At 40.5% G+C, this 21,919-nt stretch overlaps 1 protein-coding gene across 12 annotated transcripts in view; it reads left to right on the top strand.

Annotated features, from left to right (window-relative positions):
- The window catches only part of ZBTB20 (zinc finger and BTB domain containing 20), a 474,904-nt gene that overhangs the window by 254,487 nt on the left and 198,498 nt on the right, over window positions 1-21,919 (top strand). Inside the window, exon 5 of one of the 12 annotated variants that reach the window (XR_009207574.1) lies at window positions 17,034-17,156. The exons of the other annotated variants lie outside the window; for them this stretch is intronic. The gene's annotated coding sequence lies outside the window, so the exon portion shown is untranslated. Of the gene's footprint in view, window positions 1-17,033; window positions 17,157-21,919 lie in introns of those variants that run through there. 12 annotated transcript variants of the gene reach the window in all.

Genomic DNA, 21,919 nt, shown 5'->3' with positions numbered 1-21,919 from the left:
TGTGATATGCTGACCCTGTCTGATCTGTAGGGTCCCACCAGAGCTACCCTATCACTCCCCTCTTCACCTGGACAGGGGAGAGAAAATACTACTCTTGGGTTGGGATAAGGACAGGGAGAGATCACTCAACAATTACCATAATGGGAAAAACAAACTCAACTTGGGGAAAATTAATGTAATTTATTACAAGTCAAATCAAAGTAGGATAATGAGAGAGAAAACCAAATCTTAAAAACAACTTCTCCCCAACCCTCCTTTCTTCTTGGGTTTCTCTTCACTCCTGATTTTCTCTTTACCCCTCCCTGCAGTGACACAGGGAAATGGGGAAAGCAGGCTGAGGTCAGATCATGCAAGTTGTCTCTTCCAATCCTACTTCCCAAAGGGGAGGATTTCCCCTTTCCTCACAGGCTTTCCCTACCTCCAGCATGGGATCCTCCCTATGGGAGACAGCCCTCCATGAACTTCTTCAGTGCGAGTCCTTCCCACAAGCTACTGTTCTTCACAAGCTGCTCCAGCATGGGTCCCTTCCACAGGGTGCAGTCCCTTCAGGAACTGGCTGCTCCAGTGTGGATCTCCCACAGGGTCACGAGTCCTGCCAGCAAACCTGCTTCAGAGTGGACTTCTCTGTCCCTGGGGTCACAGGTTCATGCCAGGAGTCTGCTCCAGTGAGGCCTCCCAAGAGGGTGTAGTCTTCTTCAGGAATCCGCTTGCACTGCTGTGGTGTCTTCCATGGGCTGCAGGTGGATCTTTGCTCCACCATGAGCTGCAGGGGCACCTTTTGCCTCACCACAGGCTGCACCAGGGGCTGCAGGGGAGTCACTGCTCCAGTGCCTGGAGCACCTCCTGCCCTTCCTTCTCCGCTGACCTTGATGCCTGCGAAGTTGTTTTTCTCACATATTCTAACTCCTTTCTACTGCTGCTGTTCTGCAGTTTTTTTATCCCCCTTTTCAAGCACATTGTCCCAGAGGAGCTGTCACAGTCACTGATGAGCTTAGCCTTAGCCAGTGGTGAGTTCATCTTGGAGCCGTCTGACCCTGGGTCTCTTGGATGTAGGGGAAGCTTCTGGCAGATTCTCAAAGAAGCCATCCTCCTAGCCCCCTTGCTACCAAAGGCTTGCCATGCAAATCCAATATCCATATCAGTTATTTCTTTGTCCTAGTTTAAGCACTTGATTCTCTTCTGGTGATTGCTCTGTTCTCTTGTTTTTGATGGTGTGCTAGATATTTTGAAATTTACAGACTTACCTCAGTCTTTGAAATTAAGAAGTCTCAGCTCTGAAAATGCCAAATTAAACTGTGATTCTGAGTTCCCCTTAATTGCGAGCACCTTGACATACAGAAAAGGCAGCATTCCCCTTTGTTCAGTTGTAGTCTGAACTTCATCCTCTAACCCAGCTGTAGTGGGGAAAACTGAAAGACTGAAGCCAATAGATAAGAAGACAACATGGTTCAAATCTAAAATTTGAAGCTCAGCACTGTGCAGCCTCCACCTGCATTTTTAGATTTTTGTATGTGTGTGTTCTTGAGACGTTGCATTTGAAATATATACAGGAAACTAAGCTTTGCTGGAAGACTGTAACTTGTAAACATTTTCCCGTGTATGTTTTGATAGAATGGTATGGGGGCGTAGGGCAGGGCTGTGGATTTAAAAAATACTTTTATGCTTTCGTAACACAATCCATAGTCCATTTTAGACTTAGTTCTGATTAAACAAAGATACTCAGATATGCCATGGAAATTAGCAAACAGTGAAACAGGTTCCTCAGTATTGTGACACCAACACTCCAAAGCAGCCTGTCCAAGTGGGAGGCTACACCCTTCGTTAGGTCAGTTTGTGATGTTTTTCCAGCTGCCCTAAAGTGCCTTGAAAGATAATTTAGTGTCATTTACAGCTGTCTTCTTCCATATAGGAGCACTGCAGGCAAGAGCGTGCAGTGGAAAGGGCCAGTTCTGCCAGCAGCAGGTGCCAAGGATATGGCTTCCCTATGGTCAGCAACATGCTGTCTTATACAGTCAGACAGGAATCTCTCTGTTATCTCTTGCAGTCTTGAGTATTAGAGTATATAGCCAATGAGTCCAAACCAACAGGGAGCCAGAGGCTAGATTGCACATCTGACTGTGAGAGTCATCGTCAGGCCAAGTACTCCATCAGGCCAGTTGGAAAAGCATCTTGTTACCGAGAGGTAGGGCTGGATTTATGCTGTGCCCAGCCCGCTCAATTAGAGAGGAAGGATTAGATAGCCCATAACATAGCTGTGATACCCTTGAGCACCGATGGGTTACAAGTCCTTCTGCTGTGCTCAGAGTAGCACATGTGTGAATAGGGTAAGGACTTGGATGCAGCCCCAGTACCCTCAAACTGAGTTACTCCAACAAAGTAGCGTAGACCTCTGTGGAGCACGTTCTCCACCAATTTGCGTGCATTTGTGTTCTGTTGGTCTTGGAAAAAATTATGCCTCCTGTTCTCAAGCGGTGTTCCCATTTCCCTCATGGTTTAACAGCTGCCTTGCAGTTGTGGTCCTCAGGTCTACCTTTCTTAGATCTCCAGTTTGCCCTATGGCCTCTTTCATCTTCCTTTCCCAGGGCCCTGACAGATTCTGAGCTCCCTGCTAGCTTGCTGTTGCTTTGTATCTGCCCTCAGATTGCGGGTGCTGGTGTTCTGACAGTCTACCCAAATCCTTCGTTGCTCAGAGGAAATAATAACTCTCATTCAGCTGCTTTCTTAGCATTTATTGTGACATCCGAAGACAAATGCAAACTCATCTCTAGAATCATTATTCTCTTTGAAGAACAACGGATTGTCACGGGAGACATTTTTTTGTGTGGATTCACTTAGAAGTTCTGTCCCCCAGTGTGGTTCTCCAGCTGCCCCTGTCATATCCTCCGTTGTTGTTTATCCAACTTTTAATAATTTCCTTTTCATGCTAGAAAAGGCCACATAATTTTCTCTCTGTGTGTGCATGTATTTGTATCGACTTCATGTTTTTTCATTTCTTTCAATTCATAAAGTGCAGAATGTATAGGAAAAGGCATTCATTACACTAAATGCATTTATTATTTATGCCTGGTTTATATTTTTTGGCCTAAATTTTGTTGAGTGCCTAAGGATTTTGTGCACCTCCATGTAGTCATTAAGGTATTTCTTAATTGCCTCATGTCATGACTTATTTTTGGAAGAGACACTGATTTGTGAATAGGGTACACCTGCTTCTGTGTAGAAACAAATGGAGGGGGCCCTTGTTGGAGTTATTAGGAGAGGTAGAGACTATGAACACTGTTCCATGTAATCGAAAGAAAGAATATCACTTAATACATTGCCAACCACATTGCTTCCCACACTGAGCATCATCTATTTATTGGTTTTCTGGATCACCAAAGCTACTCTGAGATACCAGTGTAATACCTGAGTGGCTTTTGGTTAAATTATTTTGGTTTCAAGTCATCTCTGTTTCTGATGGAAGATCAGGCCTGGTCTGGAACCAGCTAGAGGTGATAGCTTAATTTGCTCTATTAACCTAAGCTTTCACCTTAAAGTATCGAGATCAGCACAAGGTTTGCCTTTACAGGAGCATGCACAGATATGAGGGTGAAAAAATTGTCAGAGAAACTGTCATTCGAGTTCTCTGGGTAGAGTAGGAATGTTGTTTATTCTGCCTCCAACAGGCACCTTACCTTGTAGCAAAAGGAACAGAAGGAACCATCAGAGAGGATGCCCCTCCAGTCATGTCTTTGGTTTTGGAAGTTTAAGCATTGGATAGCATTAAAAAAAAAAAAAAAAAAAAAAAGATGAGTTGCAAGTAATCGGGTACAACATCACTGGCTGTGGCAGGGGACAGGGAAAAACAGAGGAAAAACAGTGGAAAACATTGGAAAGTGCAACTCTTGTCCTGCTGGAGTGAGCAGGATTTTTTTGGCATCTTTTTTTCCATTCTTCGTCCCTAAAAAAATCCCAAAACCATTTAACATGTACTTAAGAGGAAACCTGAACACCATACCAGCCTGAAACACCTCAGCCCTGGACTGTCCCATACTTTGGCACTTCTCTCCCAGAGGACCTGGGGAAGCAGCAGTTTCTGCCGCCCAGGGACAGTGGGATGAAGGCACTGGACATGGAGAGCAGCTCAGGTACAATGGTAACAGTGGCCTTCCAGTGAGGTTAGATAGATACCAAGGCTGGATTGATATGAAGGTGGAAATGAGGTGAAAATCTGAGGTGAAACTCTTTAATCTGAGGTGAAAATGGTTCCTCATACTGGGATCTGTTGTGTGAGCGCCAGATCCCTGCCTGGCTGTGAGCAACTGCACAGCTTTTCTTTCTGTGTTTTGTTTAAAATTTACCCCAAAGTGTTTGTAGTGTAGTAGTGATTCTTCTTTCCTGCATTAACACAAGTGTAAGCTATGTGTTGGATTTATAAAATAAGGATTATACAGGCATGAAGAACATCCATCTGTGTTACATAAACATAGATGCATTTTGGTTTCTTTTTCCTTCTCTTCCCATGTTTATGCTGCACAAAAAACTTAGTAAACCAGACACAGTTATGGCGTTGTTTGCTTTAATCTGCACAAGATTTTTAAACTTCTTCTCGCATTATAACATATTTAACTGCTGCTTTAATTGCAAAGAGGATTTTTGTGGCTGCGAGCAGAGGAATATGAAAGGTATAGTGGCTTTCCTGTGAGAGGAATATGAGAATATTCACTGACAGAGGAGCTGTGAGGAACAACTATCCCAAGCTGTCTCTCTGACAATGCTGTCAGATTTTCCACTTCCACGAGCACAGCTGGGCATGTGGTGGCAGGGTGGGCAATTCCGCAGTGGCTGGAGGCAGAGTGCATTGGGTGCTGGCCTGGCTGGCAGTGTTGGAAGTCAGGAGTTGGAGCTGGAAAGAAAAGGATGGCTGTCTACAGCTTTGAGACAGTAAGGGGGGAAAAAAACTCCAAAGCACCAGTTTGGAATGTAAGGAAAGAGTCTTTGAAAGATGCCCCTTTCCAGACTTCTGTGCCTCAGAGGCTGAGTTTGATCTTGAGATTCTGGTTCTTAAAATACCTGTACTGTCTTCTAGGGTATTTGCTCCTCTGCCTCCAACTATAGATTTGTTCTTCTGCAAATCTGCAGCTTACTTATATATCTGTTGAAAGCTTTGAAGGTTGGTTTATTTATTTATTGAATTTTCTGTATCACTGGTACTTCACCTAGGGTTTTTGTGGTTTGGGTTTGTTGTTGTGGTGTTTGGGGTTTTTTAGGGGGAAGGGTGGTTTGATGGTTTGTTTTTGTTTGTTTTGTTTTGGTTTTTTTTTTTGTAATCCAAGTATTTGCTCAATATTAGGTAACTGAATATGGAAACTCCAAAAGATAAAGAAGTGATTCAGGTCTTACCCTGGTGGGCACTGAAGTCTGAGGTCTGTTTGGGTGCTGTTTCAGCCACACCTGGTTTTGTTGGGGTCAGTCAAGTAAATTGTTTCTCTGGCTTATACCAGTGTATTAGCTAGACTTCAAGATGATCGATTTGGTTACATCTAGAGAGGCAAGGAATTGAAGAGGGGGTGAACAAGCAAGAGAGGAGACAGCAAATTCCTCATTTTCTAGTGCTCCAAGTACTAGGGATTGTTTCTCTTGAATGCATCCTGTTTTATATGTTGCTTGAAATTCAAAATTGGATCACTGTATGTTTTACTTTCTGTTTTGAGCATTACGTGTTGGTCTTCATAACTTTTAGGATTTCTGCTTAAGAATGGTTTACTGAATACTTGAGTCTGATAATCTTTGGGACTCTATCTAAAAGATTACCTTCTTAAATTACCATATAGATTGTTTGCTACGTCAGATTGCCTTGACTTTTAGCTACTGTTTTGTCTTAGTGTTTGGAAGGAATGGTCTCTTTTCTCATTCTTTGTACGAGTTGTTTCATAGAGTTGTTCCCTGGCCTACCTTTTTAATGTTTTCTAATTTCTCTGTTGAAAACTTTGGAATGCTGTATAATTCCCTAATCAGGCAGACAGCTGAAATAATGGACCCCAAAATGTGGGCTGTTAATTATTTTTCAGTGCAACAGCAATGTAATGTGTGACAGTGGAGCTTTTTAGTAACAAGCTAAATAATTTTGGACATACTGAAGACTAGAGTGATTAGCACTAAAATAACACCATGCTTCTGAGGATAGCAGACCACTTCATAGCTTTTAATGAAGGAGGCCTTCCTTACATACCCAAAGGATGTACTCCACTGTCTCTACCTCTGCTCGCAGGGAAGAGAGGAAACTGCTTCAGGGAGAGGTGAGGGACAAAGTAATAATTTGTGTTTTTACTGTCTGATGATAGTAAAACATAGACCAAAAGACTCCATTTTAGTCCTTTACATGAACCCTAGAGGGACCCATTCCCAGCAGGGCATTTCTGCAGCAGCTACTGCCTTACTGGGCTTGACACAACCTGACAGAATGGTGACTGGGGGGGAAAAACCTTTCTGCAGGTTCGTGCCATGGCTAAAGAGGGAAGGGAGACTATGAGCACTTCATAAAACCGTAAGTGGTAGCTGGTTATGGACACAGAGGTTGGAGGAATGCAAGAGGAAGGAAGTAAGTAAATGAGCTGGTGTGTATCTGTCGGAGAGAACTAGTGCATGTGTGAGCCCAAGAATAGACAAAGGAGAGAGAGGTGTGGAATAGAATCACATCTGCTTTCAGCTGCTCGAACACAGAAACTCATTTGGTTTCCTGTGTAATTTGAGCAATGAAAACCCAAGTATTTTGTTGCTAGAGCCCAGCTTTGAAACACTGAGTTCTCTACCCATGTTTTATAACACCTTTGAACTAGACGCATGTAATGAATATCACCGTGTTGTGGCCTACCAGAATTATTTTAGGGTAATGGTCAATTTGAATTTGTTAGCCTTTATGTGATTGCTTGAGTAATTGTTTTATCAGTTTAAGAGTACCATACAGTGAACATAATCTCCGTGTGCTCAGCCTGTCCATGAGGAAAGGATATCAGACCCCAGAGTCAGTCTTAAATTCCTTTATAAATAGCTACAGCTGGTTTGCTGTGACGTTTTTCCTTGGTAATTACAGTAAATATGAACTTTAAGTTGTATCAAGTCTTAATGTGTTGGGTTTTTCTTTTTACTTTGGCTTCAGCAGTATTTTTAAATTCATGAACTGAGGATTTGTTTCTAAATTTTAAGAAAAACCTCTCTAACCCTATAAAAGTACAGGAATAAACTTGCTTTCTGGGAATTAATACAGCCTTAAAGCAAGAAAAGTGGACATGAAGGGTGATAGCTGTGCTTGAGTCTCCCTTTGAGCTCCCTTGAAGCTCCCTTTTAAATTCAATGTCCTGGTCTTACAAGTAGCCAGGGAGGAAGGCAGATATCTGCAGACATATATGTGTGTGTGTGACATTTAAAAATTGTATTACTTGAGAAAATACCATCACTGTTACAATTTATTCACTCTGAAGCATACATAGATCTGAAAAAGGTCTGTGCTGATTAATGAGACAATTATACACATTAATTCCAGATTAATCAGACCTCATACTTTTAAGACAACAGCATAAAGACACAAATACAGTTTTGAAAAGCATTATCCTGTCTGTTGTCCCTGGCTGGCTTGGCTGAGATCTTCATAATGAAGGTTGGACTTCATGGTGCTAAAGCACTGTCACTCAAGTCCCACACATTACTGATTAGGAAAACGAAACACCAATAATCTGAAAGACTTAACCAAGCCCATGAAGCAACTTTCTGGTTGGCAGGTGACACAGGAATGCCACCATTCAGACCAATGCCATGGGTTCTAAGCTGTTTATGTCCTGGATCCTGAATAGATGCATCATGAAAAGTCTGTCTTTGGGATCCATATTTTGTAGCAGCCTGGATACACTCTCCTGCCCTTTTTGAAAACTATGACTCTCATGCAGTTGTATCTGACCCCAACATAAAATGCTGTTAATGTGAAGTAATAAAAGTTTTAGCAGAGGTTTGGCTATGAGCAAACAAACATACATTGCAGTCCAGCTACTGCAGCCAGCCAGCAAAAGGGTACTTCTGAAAGCTCACACATTTACTGCATAAACCACATTTTTCAGGCAGAATAATGTTTCTTTAATTATTCCTGTCATAGAAGGTGGTCTTTGGCCTAGTTTCATGTTGTCTCTGCAATGTGAAATGTGTTAGCCTTGAGCATGTAGAATTTGCAGCTGAGTTTGAATGCAGTCTCATTTAAACTCGAGAACTCTAGTGTTTCTCATTTTAGGGATTGTGTTTGGTTGTGACTATCAGGATGTACCACCATTCTTCAGGCCTGGCTTTAGCACACCCCCATGGCTCCTCACTGGCTCTTGAGAGGCCTTTTGGCTGTATGTTTTTATTATTTCTGTTTTTTCCCAGTCTTATTGCAGTTTCCTTTTTAAACAGTAGACAGAGCTGATTCATGCTGTTGACTCCATGACCTGCTTCTCATTTCAACCCCCACCTGCTTAAAAAGTTTAGTAGTTGGCAGAATGTCTTCTGGGACTGATGTCTGAGCAATGGACCATTGAAAAGCAAGATGAAATATAAAACTCCTTTTGTGTCAGGAGCTCTGGATCTGCAAGTGAACACCTGCTCTGCTGATCACTGAACCTAGGGAAGGGAAGAAAGAGGAGAAATCTCTTGAGAAGAAAAATGGCCTACTACGAGTCAAACCCTCATCTTTCTTGCTATATTAGCTAATGAGTAAAAGTGAAAAATAGCTTTTTTGTTGTTGTTGTTCTTCATATGAAATACATTGAAACAACAGGAAGTAACTAAGTAGTTCAGTGAGGAATGAATGGTGTGGGCTATGGATTTTTGTTTTGGTTTTATCATCAACTCACGGTGTGACTTTGATCATGTGTCTTAGTTCTACCCTGTTATTAAGTGAAGCCTGGGAAAATACGCAGTGTGGTTTTTGATGTTACATTTTATTTATACAGATTCCCAGGGACCCCGCAGTGCTTTAGTGACTGTCCCCCTATTATGGCAGTGCCAGGTAGACTTCAACAACTTAGAGCTGAGCTAAACTCTTGACAGGTAGAAACTTCATTAGGCTGACTTTCCCCACAGCTAGCTTCTCCCATCAAAAAGCAAGCCTTGCTTTAAGCCTTAGTGAAGTAACAGCACATTTCTGGTTATCTGAAGAGGCTCAAATATAGCGGAATGAATTTATTAATGATGTATTCCCTCACAGCAAACAGATTTGTGCTCTCCCATAATTAAGCACTACAGAAATAGTACTTGTCACCTTCCCTTTAGAGAAAGTGAAAATAACCGCCATACAATGTTAGGCGGTTTTCTCCAAAAATAAAGTTTTATTGTTGAATCCTTGCAAGTCTTATATTAACAAAAACATATGTTTTATTTTCTTGGATGTTAATACAGTTTTTTGTTTGCATATAAATGTTCTTGTGGAGTGTTTATACCACTCTGAAGGAAGAACATTGTTCTTGAACATGAAAATCTGTAAACGAAATCAACTTAAAACAAAAGTAAAGCTAGCACATCTGTTTTAATATCTTAGAGAGTAAACCAGATGTATGTATATACAATATATACATGCTAGTAGTAGATGTTAAATTGGATTTTAAGAATTTGTTCCAGCTTAATAGCCTAAAATGTTATTAGTAACATAGATAAGGAAATTACTTAATGAAAAATATATGATTTTTAACCTGACAGTGTCCCTCTTAATTAAGTTATGAGATTCTTAGATGAATGATGTTATAACAGTGCAGTGTGTAGCTTCTATTATTTATAAGACAATGCCAAAGAGCTAGCTCAAACCGATTAAAGCAAGGAAAATCTCATTGAAATTTGCCATTCTGAGCGAGTGAATGCTGAGTCTTTCTAGAGAATTCATGTAGCTTTAGCATCTCACGCATAGTACCCAGCTAGATCTTTCTGATGCAGGAATTGCACATTAGGGGAGAATAACAATAATAATGTTAAATTAATCGAAAGCAAGATCTTGGCAGGTTTTGAAATGTGGGGGGGGCGGAAAATCCAAGTGTTTCAGTTGTGGTACCCTCACCTCCCTTACAAAGCCAGCCCCAGCAGTGCAGCGAAGGTTTTAGCGCTGAGCTGTGCTGAGGTCCGTGGGCGCTGCGAGCTGCCGGCGGCCGCGGGGCTGAGCAGGGAGCGTGGGGTGTGATGCTCAGCACACACGATGCTGGCACCGGGCACTGCTGAATCATTTCCGTCCCTCTCGCTGCGAGGACTGGGGAGGCCAAGATTAGCAGCTCACCCAGGTCCCAGCTGCGAGCCCAGCCCAGCCCAGCTGGGCAGTAAAACAGCAGGATCCTTGAGAGAGGTTGTGATCTCCAGCTTGAGAATGGCTTTTGGAGGTCCCGTGCTTTGTATCTTCCTTCGTCTGTGAAATGCGTTTTGTGGTTTACACTGTATAGAAATTAGGAATGGTGCCTGGCTCTGAAGGCAGGAAGGCTAGTTGCTCTTGATGTAAGGGTTTTAAAAAGGATAAATATTGGTTTTGTTGGTTGCTAACTTATCATTAGTGAATTCTTTTTTTTTTTTACCTCTGCCCAGTTATTTTGCCAGTTAGGTACTTTAGTAATTAAATTATCCACAGTTTAAACAAATAAATAATAAGAAATCTGAAATCTCTTAGATATCAAAATCTTTGAAATATTTTCTTTCTGGGTCCCTGATTTTATCCTAAATATCAAAATCGTTGAAGCGTTGATTGATTAATAACTCTTACTTTCTCTTTCCTGTTCCTACCACTCTTGAAGGCTGTAAAAACCATAAATTATGTAGAATTTCAATCAAACTGAATGCAGCACAAGCAGGTTATAGAGAAGAATTTGTAATATACTTGCAACTTTTTTCCTAATCTGACTTCAGAAAAATCCGTAGCAAATAATGAAGTAGGTAATTTTAAAGGCTTGATTCTGGGAATATTGTTGAAGCAGTGAAAATACAAAATTGCGAAGCAGATCTTTAAGAAAATATGTCTAATATCTTAACATGATTATGTTTTTAAGCTAGTTTTCCATAGTAGTTCAAGTTTTAACCCCTAGAACTGGTAGACTGTAATCATGTATTATACTGATCATGCTTGGCATGGAAAATGAACGTATGCAAGGCTTAGATTAACCATGCACCACAGATGTATTCAATGAGCCTGTTTCCTGTTTTGCTTTATAAGCCCCCCCAATCCAATCCTTTAGAGACATTTTTATCTGCTAATAAGCATAATTGCAGTCATTCCTGCTGTCATTTATAAAATTATAAGACATTTATTTAGTCAGTTGTGGTGTTTAAGGCTGTTAAGTTTCCCTGACCAGAATTGAAGCTCTGCTGGCAAATGTTTCTCTAAGACTTAAGTGGTACACCTGGTCTCCTGGTTCTCTCTCCAACAGATCATTAGTCTGTGATGAGCCATTTACCACATAGAGGTTTGTACCAGAGACACAAAAAGTTCTGGTTCTCACCTCTATCTGCTTTTATACCATTTGTGGTTACATAGAGATGATCCAGTTTTCCCCTGAGTCTTGCAGACTGTGGATATAGACCCTAAAGCCTGGAAGCCTTCAGCCCTGTACTTCTCTGTGAGCAGAAATGCAGGTCCACGTGGGTTCAAGCAGAGAAATGAGGTGTGTGGTATCTTGCAGGTTGGGTTGAAATGAGACCATTTCAGAGGAGTGGAAATCTGCTGAGGCGGCTGCCATAAATGTCACATCTGATCATAGAAACACAGAGTTGTTTGGGTTGAAATTAAGATCATCTAGTTCCAGACCACCTGCCATGGACAGAGACACGTTCCACTAGACCAGGGCGCTCAAAGCCCCATTCTCAAGGGAAGGGAGACCTTCTTGCAGCCTTTCTGCTGCTCATGGTAACTTCTTGGGCTGCATCCAACTTCAGACTTCATTTCTCTTGTAACCATTTCAAAACTTTTTTTTTTTTTTTTTTTTTTTCCTCCTTCTGCCATATTTTTAAACAGCAGATAATGAAAACAATTTGATGGATTCACATGGAGACTGGAATTTCTGTATGTATTCTGATGTTACATACAAAGTGACTGACAGGCTCAGCTCCTTATTTCAAGAGTTGAGCATATCTTTTTAAATCAATAGGAATTTTGCCATTGACTTGAATTTGAATTGTTTAAAGGACTCTTGTTTTGAGGGAAGATATCTAAAAGTGTCAGAACAAGCACATCTGTTAGCCAGACATCACTTCAAAATCCTGAATTTAGTAGAAAAGGCTTTGTGGGAAATAATGGACTGCTTTGGGGAACTGCGGAGTATTCAGATTAATCATCTAGACAGAAGTTTGTGAGTTTAGGGCCTCTTCAGTATAGAAATGCTGGAATCCTGAGCTAAATGTTACGGTACATCACTTGGTTCTACTAAAAAGGTATATCATCCTTTTAACTTGTGAAATCCTACTGTCTAAAGGTATGTCAAAGTAAAACAGCTCAGGCAGGGCAACATCAGCAAAAACTGTGACTGTTACTAATTTCACCCTCACTGGTATTTGTTCCATGCAATTGCTGTTTATTCTCCCTAATTCACAGTATAGATGATTTTATTTTTTTTCTTGTTGTTGTTGTTGTTTATCCACCTGAATAGACAAGCTCATGAAATGGTCTCAAGCAGCAAATGGCTTTGGAAGTCAGACAAAGTGAACTAATCTCCAGTTTATAAATGTATGGGGATGCTGAAAGAACAAATGCTTCAGCAAGCAACTTTAAAGAGGAATTGGGATGTGGAGTTTCTGAAGGAAAGGAATTGGAGGTGACAGAGCACAATACAGCCTGAGCACAATGACACACTGAGTAGAGAAATTTAATTACATAAAGAGGGATAATAGATGAATCAACTAGAAAAACAGACACCAGCGAGAGTGGGGAGAAAAGAAAAAGAAAAGAACCATCTGACCGTAGGAAAACAAAACAGAGAACTTTGCAGTATCTTACTAGCCAGCCTGTGAAACCGAAGAGAGTATATGAAATTTTTAAAAACTCATTTGTTTCTTAGACAGCCAGGGAAAGGACACTGAAAGGGAAGAAGGGACTCTGCCCTCATTTGGCTCAGGCTGCTTCAAAGGTCTGTCCGGTGTGATAAATAGAGCAAACCCCTTTTGTGATCTCTGGATGAAAGTCACGATAGTAAGTAAAAAAAAAGCCTTCAGAGGCCAAGTCCAGCAATCCTCAGCCCTGATTCAGGCAAAACTGCCATTGTTTCACACATGAGTGTCTGGACAACAGAGGATACAGGGGCACTGAGCCAACTGGTTTTTGGGTTTTGTTTGTTTTTTTTTTTTTCTCCTTCTTTTTTTTAAGTTTATTGTAGAGGGGGGAAAAAAAAAAAAGAAAAAAAAAAAAGAAAATATAAAAAAAAAAAATAGCTGAACAGCTTTTCAGCATGGAGAAAATGGTGAGAAAGGGCAGGGGCCACCCAGTTGTGGCGCTCTGTCAAGGCTGAGCATATCCTCCACTACTTGCTTTCCACCTGCTCCCAATCTGCTTTATGCCTTGCATCATTCATTTGCAAGATCTGGTCTCCTTTCAGACCAAAAGGAGAACTTTGCAGAAAGTTATGGACAAACAGTCTGAATGGAAACTGCTCTGCAAACTTAAATATAGCGTTTGCAGTTAAATGCAAACTAATAGCAAAGCGGTGGGAACAACTGGGCCTTCAGCAGAGAGAGGCCAGGTATAAATGCTTCGATAGTTAAATGGATCCGAATTTGAATCAGCCACCTTTTTAGCATCCTAAAAGAAACAGCCTCACCTCTGCTTCAGGATGTATCCTTTTTCTCTCCCTCTCTTCCCCCCGCCTTGCCTGTGTGTACAATAAAACCACAGTCAAGGCAAAGCAAGCAGCTCTGATTCTCCTAAGGCTGCCTTGAAATCAGTGAAGCATCTTGGCGATCTGTTGTTCTTAAAAGTGTTCACAGTGAGTCACTTCCTCAGCATCTTCTTACAGCTCAGGGTAGAATTTCATCTCAGGTTTCAGTGATCTTTTACCCAGGCACAATTCCAACAACTTTAGAAGAGCTGCTTTTGACTTACAGCGTTGTAACAAAGATCAGAATCTGGGCTTCAATAAGGACTTCAACATTTGGACACAGTCCCATGAAGGCCTTTATTAATTTATTTATTTATTAAAATGGACAATTGAATCGACTTTAATAACCCTTACCTCAAAGTTCACTTGAAAGAAAACTAATAAGACTTTTTTATTGCGAGGGAAAAAAAAAAAAAAAAAAAAAGTTTAGCTATGGTCAGCCAGGGTGGGAAATTCCATTGTGGCTGCAAGCCCATGGCAGGTAGAGTGGAATTTAATGAAGGAAACTGCTGTGTTTTTGTGTCTTTCTGTATGTTTTTCCTTTAAAACCAAGAGCTGGGCAGGCTTCCCATTTGACCTGATGTGACCCAAGCAAATTGCTTCTTATATAAAAACAACTGCAGACTTGGAGAATGTGAAAATGCACTGTATCCTTTTTCCAACTCGGGGAAAATGAAAGCCTGAGAAACAGGACAGCCCTGTCAATACTCGTTGAGCAAAACTATCACTCAAGCCCTATAAAGAGAGATTAGAACAGGCTTCCTTATGCCAGAGGGATTCATTATAAGTTAGATCTCTTTAGGTGTTTTTTTTTTAAGCAGACACACTTACCGTCAGTGAGAGGAAAATCTATTTTTCAGATTTTTTTTTTTTGTGTGTGTGTGTGTGTGTGTGTGTGTGTGTGTGTGTGTGTGAAGGGAGGAAGGAAAAAAAACTCTTACAAAGGAGGAGTAAGGGGGAGAGAGGGGAAGAAGAAGGCTTTAACTAACGCACCCAAACAAAAAGAAATAAATTGATAATTGTTAAAATTTGGGCAAAAAGCCCAACTTTTAGCCTTTGCTGTAACTTGGGAGGGCACAGGCGCAGGGATTCAGGGTGTGTCTACTGATATTGTATTCAGATGTGTTGCCTTGGCATGTGTACTGACGGATTTATTTAAAAAACAAAGCAAAAAAAAAAAAAAAAAAAAAAAGGCATTGTGTGCTCGTGAAATGACTTCATAAAATCCTTCCCTTTATGAATTATTTTGATCACAGGGCTTGTTGTTTAAATTTCTAAAGTACCGTGCTTTTTTTTTTTTAATTGCCTTCTTTTCAGAACTGTCTGTTCTTGAGTTGGCACCTTCCGCATAGCAGCATGCGGAGATTAAAGGAGAGGGGAGGGAGGGGAGGTGTGGAGGCTTTCATCAGACCAAGGGGGTGACGTGGTGCGTAAGCAAACTCACATCTTCTGTTGGTCACCCCTGAAAGGAATCCTGAGCTCTGAGCCGCTCTGCTCCCTTACAGGCATGCCTAATCTGCATCGCCCACTCCAAGGAGACACAAGCAAACACTTGGACCGTCACTCGCTGCCATGTTAGAGGAGTCAGAATAGACTTTTGTTTGCTCTGTCTTGCTTAAAATGGAGGTGAACAGCTTCCTACACAGGAAAGCACGAAATGGTAATATTTTCCAGGTTCAGTGAGGCCTGTTTTTCCAAAACACAGGTTTTGTTTGTGCTCCATGAGTTTCTGAATGTTGCTGGAGGTTTTTCCTGCCATGGCTCAGGAGTGCAGATGAGAGACACCATGAGCGCTCCCAGCATTGCACACTAAAGGGGCACCATGTAGAAGACTCCTGATCGTTTTGTTTCAGATATGGTGTTAAGGATCTGCAAAGTCAGTGTTAGTCACTTCCAGAAGTTCAACATTCACCATCATCATCATCATCCAGATCCTCTATTTATCTAGAAGTTACAATGGAATTTTCAGATAAAGTATGAAACCTATGGTTCAGGGGAGCAAGGGTTCACTTGTTCTTTTTATTTTCTGGGGAACATTCACAAGATCTTTATTATATTTTGTGTTTACTTGATAGAGTCTGATGTGACATAGTACTTGTGACAGCCTGCCCAGGACTATTGCTGCTGATGTCAAGGAGGAGGTCACAACAGTACTGACCTGAAAAGGGCTGTGAGCTTCTTCTTGTAAGGGTATATTTATAGCATTAGGATCTCCAAAGAAAGGTAGTATTTCTCCCCAGAATGGTGGTGTTTTCAGAAGGAGAGGCCCTGATTCACGGGCCTGGCACTGATTTGAGGTTAGTTAAGAGAGTTATGTTACATGTATTGATTTTTCGGGTCTCTTGTCATTGCCCTATCTGCTGAGCAAACAGGTATCAGCTGCACATTTAAATGGGTAAGGAGACAGCAAACAGTGATTCAGGGTTCTAGATTGTGTCAAAAAAGATGCTGATTCCCATGGCAGCAAAGGATCCTTGTTTGGTTGACTGGATGCAGTTTGAGAGGTTTGTCTCTGTCCTTAATGGTAAGACCAGTTGTTCCCCTGGATATCCAGCCCCTTGGGCCAGAAGACAGGGATGGTGAGCAGAAGGAAGCCCCATAATCCAAGGAGAAAGGTAGTTAGCAACCTACAATACTGACTCAGACACACACAGGTCTGTGGAGCCAGATTAAATCCACCCAAGCCTACCGAGTGGAGGTGCTGGCTGAAGTGCCCACTGAGCCATTTTCCATCCTGGGTCAGCAGTCCTGTCTCAGAGTGGTTTAGCATTGGAATGGGCTGCCCATGGAAGTGGTGGAGTCACCATCCTTGGAGGTATTTTAGAGACTTGTGGATTTGACACTGGGGGTCATGGTTTAGTGGTGGGCTTGGCTGTTCTCGCTCAACAATCGGACTCAATGATCTGAGGATCATTTACCAGCCTAAATGATTCTCTGATGTTTTTGTTGTATGGAATTTTTCTACAGGTGGCATAGCTTCCAGGTTCTGGTAGACTTGTTTTTAACTGTGTACAGAAAAGTTCCAAGGAGACAAATAGTGGAAACCTTATTATCTTATTCTAGAGAATTTGCTTCATAGTTTCAAGGCATTTTGTTCCCAGAAACTCTTTTCCATAGCCTAATAGATCATTCTGCTACAGAGAAATACATAGAGAAGTACATAAAAATTTTATGTTTACTTCAGGTCTTTTCCCTTTGCAGATTAGGCATCATTCTCATCTCCAGACCTGCACTTTGTGTGACAGGAGGTGAGTGTCATTCAACAAACTTTCCTTGATAGCAGCTCTTCTTGTCCCTTAGCCAGGAGGATGTATTATCTTCGACTTTGTGAAATTTATGTAAGACTATACAGAGCAAAATGTGCTTTTTTACTTCCTGTGTGTAAACACTTGAACCCCTTCATGCATACTTCATGACAGACTGGAGACCACGCCATCTAACTTTTCTGTGTTTATATATAAATCAGTGTATATCATTAATATATTTATTCAGTCTATATCTATTATATATTCATCCCGTAGTAGCTGAATTATTTCTTTCAAATATGATTTTCTGTTCTTTCTGTAATTGTTTTTTGGGATCCACCATCCACACAAGTGTTTTTCAGCCTGGACTGTTTCTGTGGCATCTAATGTGAAGTGCTGTGCACAAATCAACAAAATGTTGTGACATTCTTACTGTGCAGCTCTGGAGAGGACTCCTACTTTTAAGAACTTGTTGGGACATAAAATAATTTCTGTGAATCATACCTTTTCTTAAAGAAAATTAAATAAGTAATGAGCACCGTTTTTAGGTTAATGTTACTTATGGATGTTTAGCAATACACAATTTCAGCAGTAGAATGCAGTACCTATCCTAGCAAATCAGTCCTTTTGTATCATTTTACTGGACAAAGCGTTTGGCAGAGTGAGAAGAACGGTTTGGGTGCATGGGTGTTCCTGAGATTTAAAACTGGAGCGCTGTAAGGTGTCTGCATTTTTGACTTTAGACTTTAGAACTTTAAAGTGGACTTTAGAACTCATTTGAATTCCAGCAAAAGGCCTAAGGAAATTGCCAAAAATAGGTCAAAGTGCATTTGGCAGGTCATGGAAGAAATCCTTTTGCGTGTCAGTTCTCCCAGTTTGGGTGGACTGTCACAGAGCCATGTCGTAATGTGCCATCCGTTTCTTGAGTTACATAAATTCTCAGCAGCTTTTTTTAGCCCATACTCTTTTTATAGATCTCAGCGGGGATTTTGACCAAGAAACAAGCAAGTAGTGCTTCAGGATTTAATGCTAGATTTTTATGTTCCTCGTCTTGACCGTGTTATATGACCAGATTTCTGAGTGAAAGGCAGGATAAAAACGAAGATGTTGCTCAGTGAAAAGCAGATGAAAGAATTTCTGGTTTAAAAATCCAAATTAAAGTATCAGCAGGAGATTTGCAGTCTGTTTAGCGTATTTCTAATTTGTACGAGCCTGTGTGGACCTATTTCTTTCTCATTTAATGGAACACCCAGAACTTTCATTGACTTCAGTGCAATTATTGTTACAGCTCCAGGAAGTTTCCCAAGAAATCTGTACCAAAAACCAACCATTTATGTAAGTGGGAATGCTTTCAGTGGCACCTGTATGCCCTGGGATGGGCTGTACATGTAGGTACCTCTAGGCTGAGTACTATGAAAAACAGTCTATGTTCTTATTTAAGAAGGATGCAAAACAAAACAGATGTTCTGATCAATAGGACCTTTTTTTTTTTTTTTTTTTTTTTTTTTTAATATAAAAAGTAGTAACAACATGAAAAGCTACCAATAAGAATTATAAAAAAATTATGATGGGCACTGTAGTTTGCAATATGTAATGGCTCAGAAAGATTTGTTTTTTCTGGAATTTGAGACTGTCACTGATTTTGAGATGTCTCAGTTCTTCTGGGAACTGGATTTGTAAATATTGAAATGTTTACCTTACATATGCATTTTATGTTATATATATATATATTTGTTATATTTTCAGAGCAGTGACAGAAATATAAATCCTGGCATTAGTATTTTGAATTTCATTAGGGTTGTCTACCTGAAAAAATTCTGATGGAACTTATAAACTCTTGTGGATACTTCTAACTGCTTATTATTTAAGTGTGTGACTAGTCCTGTAAGACTAAAAATTCAGGGGAATAGCTAACGAGCTGTAAGCTAAGCATATGAGTGCATGTTTTCATAATCAGAGGTTTAAATTTTTAAAGAAACTGCACAGGAATCTTATCGACTGCTTCAGAAAAACAGGACCCCTTTTGGAATAAGAAAACAAGAGCATTACTAACCTAAAGTATACAGAAGAAAACTTAGACTGTTAAAACTGTGAAATGGGCTGAAATGAGGAAACTGTATTTACCCAGTTTGGAATCTGGCAAGCGCACTTGAAATACTTTTGTTTTTCTTTCTTATTCACGGAGTTGCAGGATTTGAGTTATGTCTAAAGTCAAAATAAATATGATGTCTCACTTGAGAAGAACTCTACCTCCTTTATTTAAGAATTTGTATAAAGCATTCAATGAGGTTGAGTAGTATTTTATTTGGTTAAATTAGAGTTTGAGGTTTGTAAAGTTTAAACTTGGTCCCCTTTTGAGAATGATTTAAGACAGGAATGCTATAATCATCTAGTTATATGAGGCTAGAGCAGGTGCTGGGGATGGAATTTTTTTTTTATTTTTTCTCCTTCCATTTTTTCTCTGAAGAACTACTTAATTCTCCTTGCAGGAATCTGTTAAAAGCTTTTCATAAGGTTTCCCTGTAGGTAGACAATTCACTGCAGAACCCCAAAGGCAGTGCCTTTGGACGTACTGGGAGTAACTTGTGCACAGGCTCGTCCTTCTTTTCCAGGCGGAATGAGAAAAATAGGAAAGAAAGCCTAGGGATCCTCTCTGCATCTCTCTTTTGAGTGCAGCAGAGATTGAACAAACTGAAGAGTAGCTTCATGATCCGTTTCTGCTAGTGGGAATAACATTGCTTTCTGCTGTATTTAAAACAATGAATGGAATTGGGTTGCTTTATCTCCTGTGTGAATATGTGTCAGTTATTCCAGTTTTGGTTTTTTGAGTTTTCAAACCAATAATAAATGAAAGTTAAACTACCTTGAAAATGTCTAACTTGTTATAGATCCTGCTTCTGAATCAAGGCAACTTGACTTTATCAGACTAGATGTCCTGTAGTTGGGCAAATAAGTTGTTCTGAGTTCCTTACTTTTTTTTTTTTTGTCTTTGTGACAGGGGTTCCTAGATGTCAGAGCTTTGAATTTTTTTTTAAACTCAGGGTCATTTTCTCTTCTTAGTGCAGATTTCTTCACAATACTTCTGCTAATATTAATGGGATTCATACATAAATCCTTTCTGTAGCTAGAGGGGAAGGGATCCCAAATGTTTTCGTCTTCCCATCTGTAGACCGAGAATGCCATCAGATGAGAAGGTAAAAAAGAGTACCAGTTTACAGCAGAAAAGTGTTAGAGGAATTCCCCCAACATACACCTCCCCTGCAGGAAAACAGGAGTGTGTGTGTGTACAGGAAAAGTCTGACAAGTTTGGTGTGAGTTGGGATTTAAACTTCCTCCAAGCTCTGAAGTTCAGGAATTCAGCCTCTGGGTCTAACCCATAGCAATTTTCTTAGCTGACAGGGTCAAAGTTGCAGAGAAAGGTAAAAATACTTCCTGCTTAATTTAGAAAATCTGAAAGTCAGAATTTTAGGTTTTTCTGTAAAATAAATGAAGATAAATTGGCCCTTCCAGGGTGAATTGTTCTCCTCCTTTGATAGTCCTGTTATGATATGGCAAATTTCTCTTAACAGGTTCTTGTCTATGTGCAGATTTTACAGATAGCTTGGGTAAGGGGGTTGAACACTACCCAACATTGCCACACTTGGCTGTGGTCATAAAAAGAACAGGTCTTCTTTATTTCTGATTTGAGCTTTCCTCTTGGGTTTCCCCTGAGCTAACATTGCTTGACATGGACACATGTTTTAATGTAGGGTAATCTTCCATATTTCTGGACTGTTTTAATGGGTTTTTTTGTTTCTCTCTATTCCAAACGCCCTGTTATCTCAGCTGAATCGCTGAAGGGAAAGAGAATATTCTGGGGAGGTATGATAAGAGGCTTGCTCTTCTTTTATACATTTTCTTCTAGATGATTACTCTTGACCTCTGTTGGAGAGGGAGGACTGGGCTAAATAGAGCATCTGCCCCCATATATTCCCATGTTATTCAGAGGGAGACTTTATGCATATACACGAATATAAACACATACACATGTCAAGCCTTTCAGTCTCCTAAGTGCTGTGGATAATTATTTCCATTCCTTTTCTAATAAATAGCTAAGTGGAAACTGAAACTTTTCCTATTACATGGGTGCCAGAAACATATGAACCAAGAACCCAAATCCTCTTCTTTGATCAGGTCATAGTTCGGTTTCTCTTACCTGCACACACAGTTTCCCTTCCTGCTTGGAACAGTGTGAAACACAGCTTCAACTGTCCTGCCAGGAGGTGGAAAAGGATAGTTCTCACATAGGAACCCTGTGTGGGACTAGACTGCTCTATGGGATGCTTAAGACGCTGATGTGAGAGGAGAGCATCTAATTGCCAGTCTCCCTGAACAGGAGCAAGACTGCTGCTTTCGTGCTTTCCACTTGTTTGCAAGGTGAGCCTGCTCATGCAGCAGGTCCCAAGAATGCAGCTCTGCTACCATGCCAGTGAATTGCTCATTAGTCACCTTATATTGTGTGTTCATGCTCAAACATACGTAGATGTATTACATTCATAGTTTACGTACAAATATATGAAAGTATTTAGTGTACCAACATGCACCCAAGGAAAGCTTTGTATTTAGCAGCTTCAAGTCAGATGACCTGGTTGTGAAGGCTTGAAGGTAATTTGAATACTCAGAGCAGTCCTCCTTTCTTCTCTGTAAAAGGACCATGCACGTTACATATATCCATCTTGCAAATTAGTTCTTTCTAAACAATTTTGAATAATGAGATCAGGACTGTATTTTTCTTACAGAAGTGTGGGTGATCCGAGAAGTTATGTCTATAATAATAAAAGCATGTTTCAGATACAAGAAAAT

Source organism: Hirundo rustica, chromosome 2 (genome assembly GCF_015227805.2).
Source record: "Hirundo rustica isolate bHirRus1 chromosome 2, bHirRus1.pri.v3, whole genome shotgun sequence".
Classification (NCBI taxonomy): Eukaryota; Metazoa; Chordata; class Aves; order Passeriformes; family Hirundinidae; genus Hirundo; species Hirundo rustica.
Note: the sequence above shows the minus strand (reverse complement) of the source record. Positions and strands in the feature narration are given on the sequence as shown.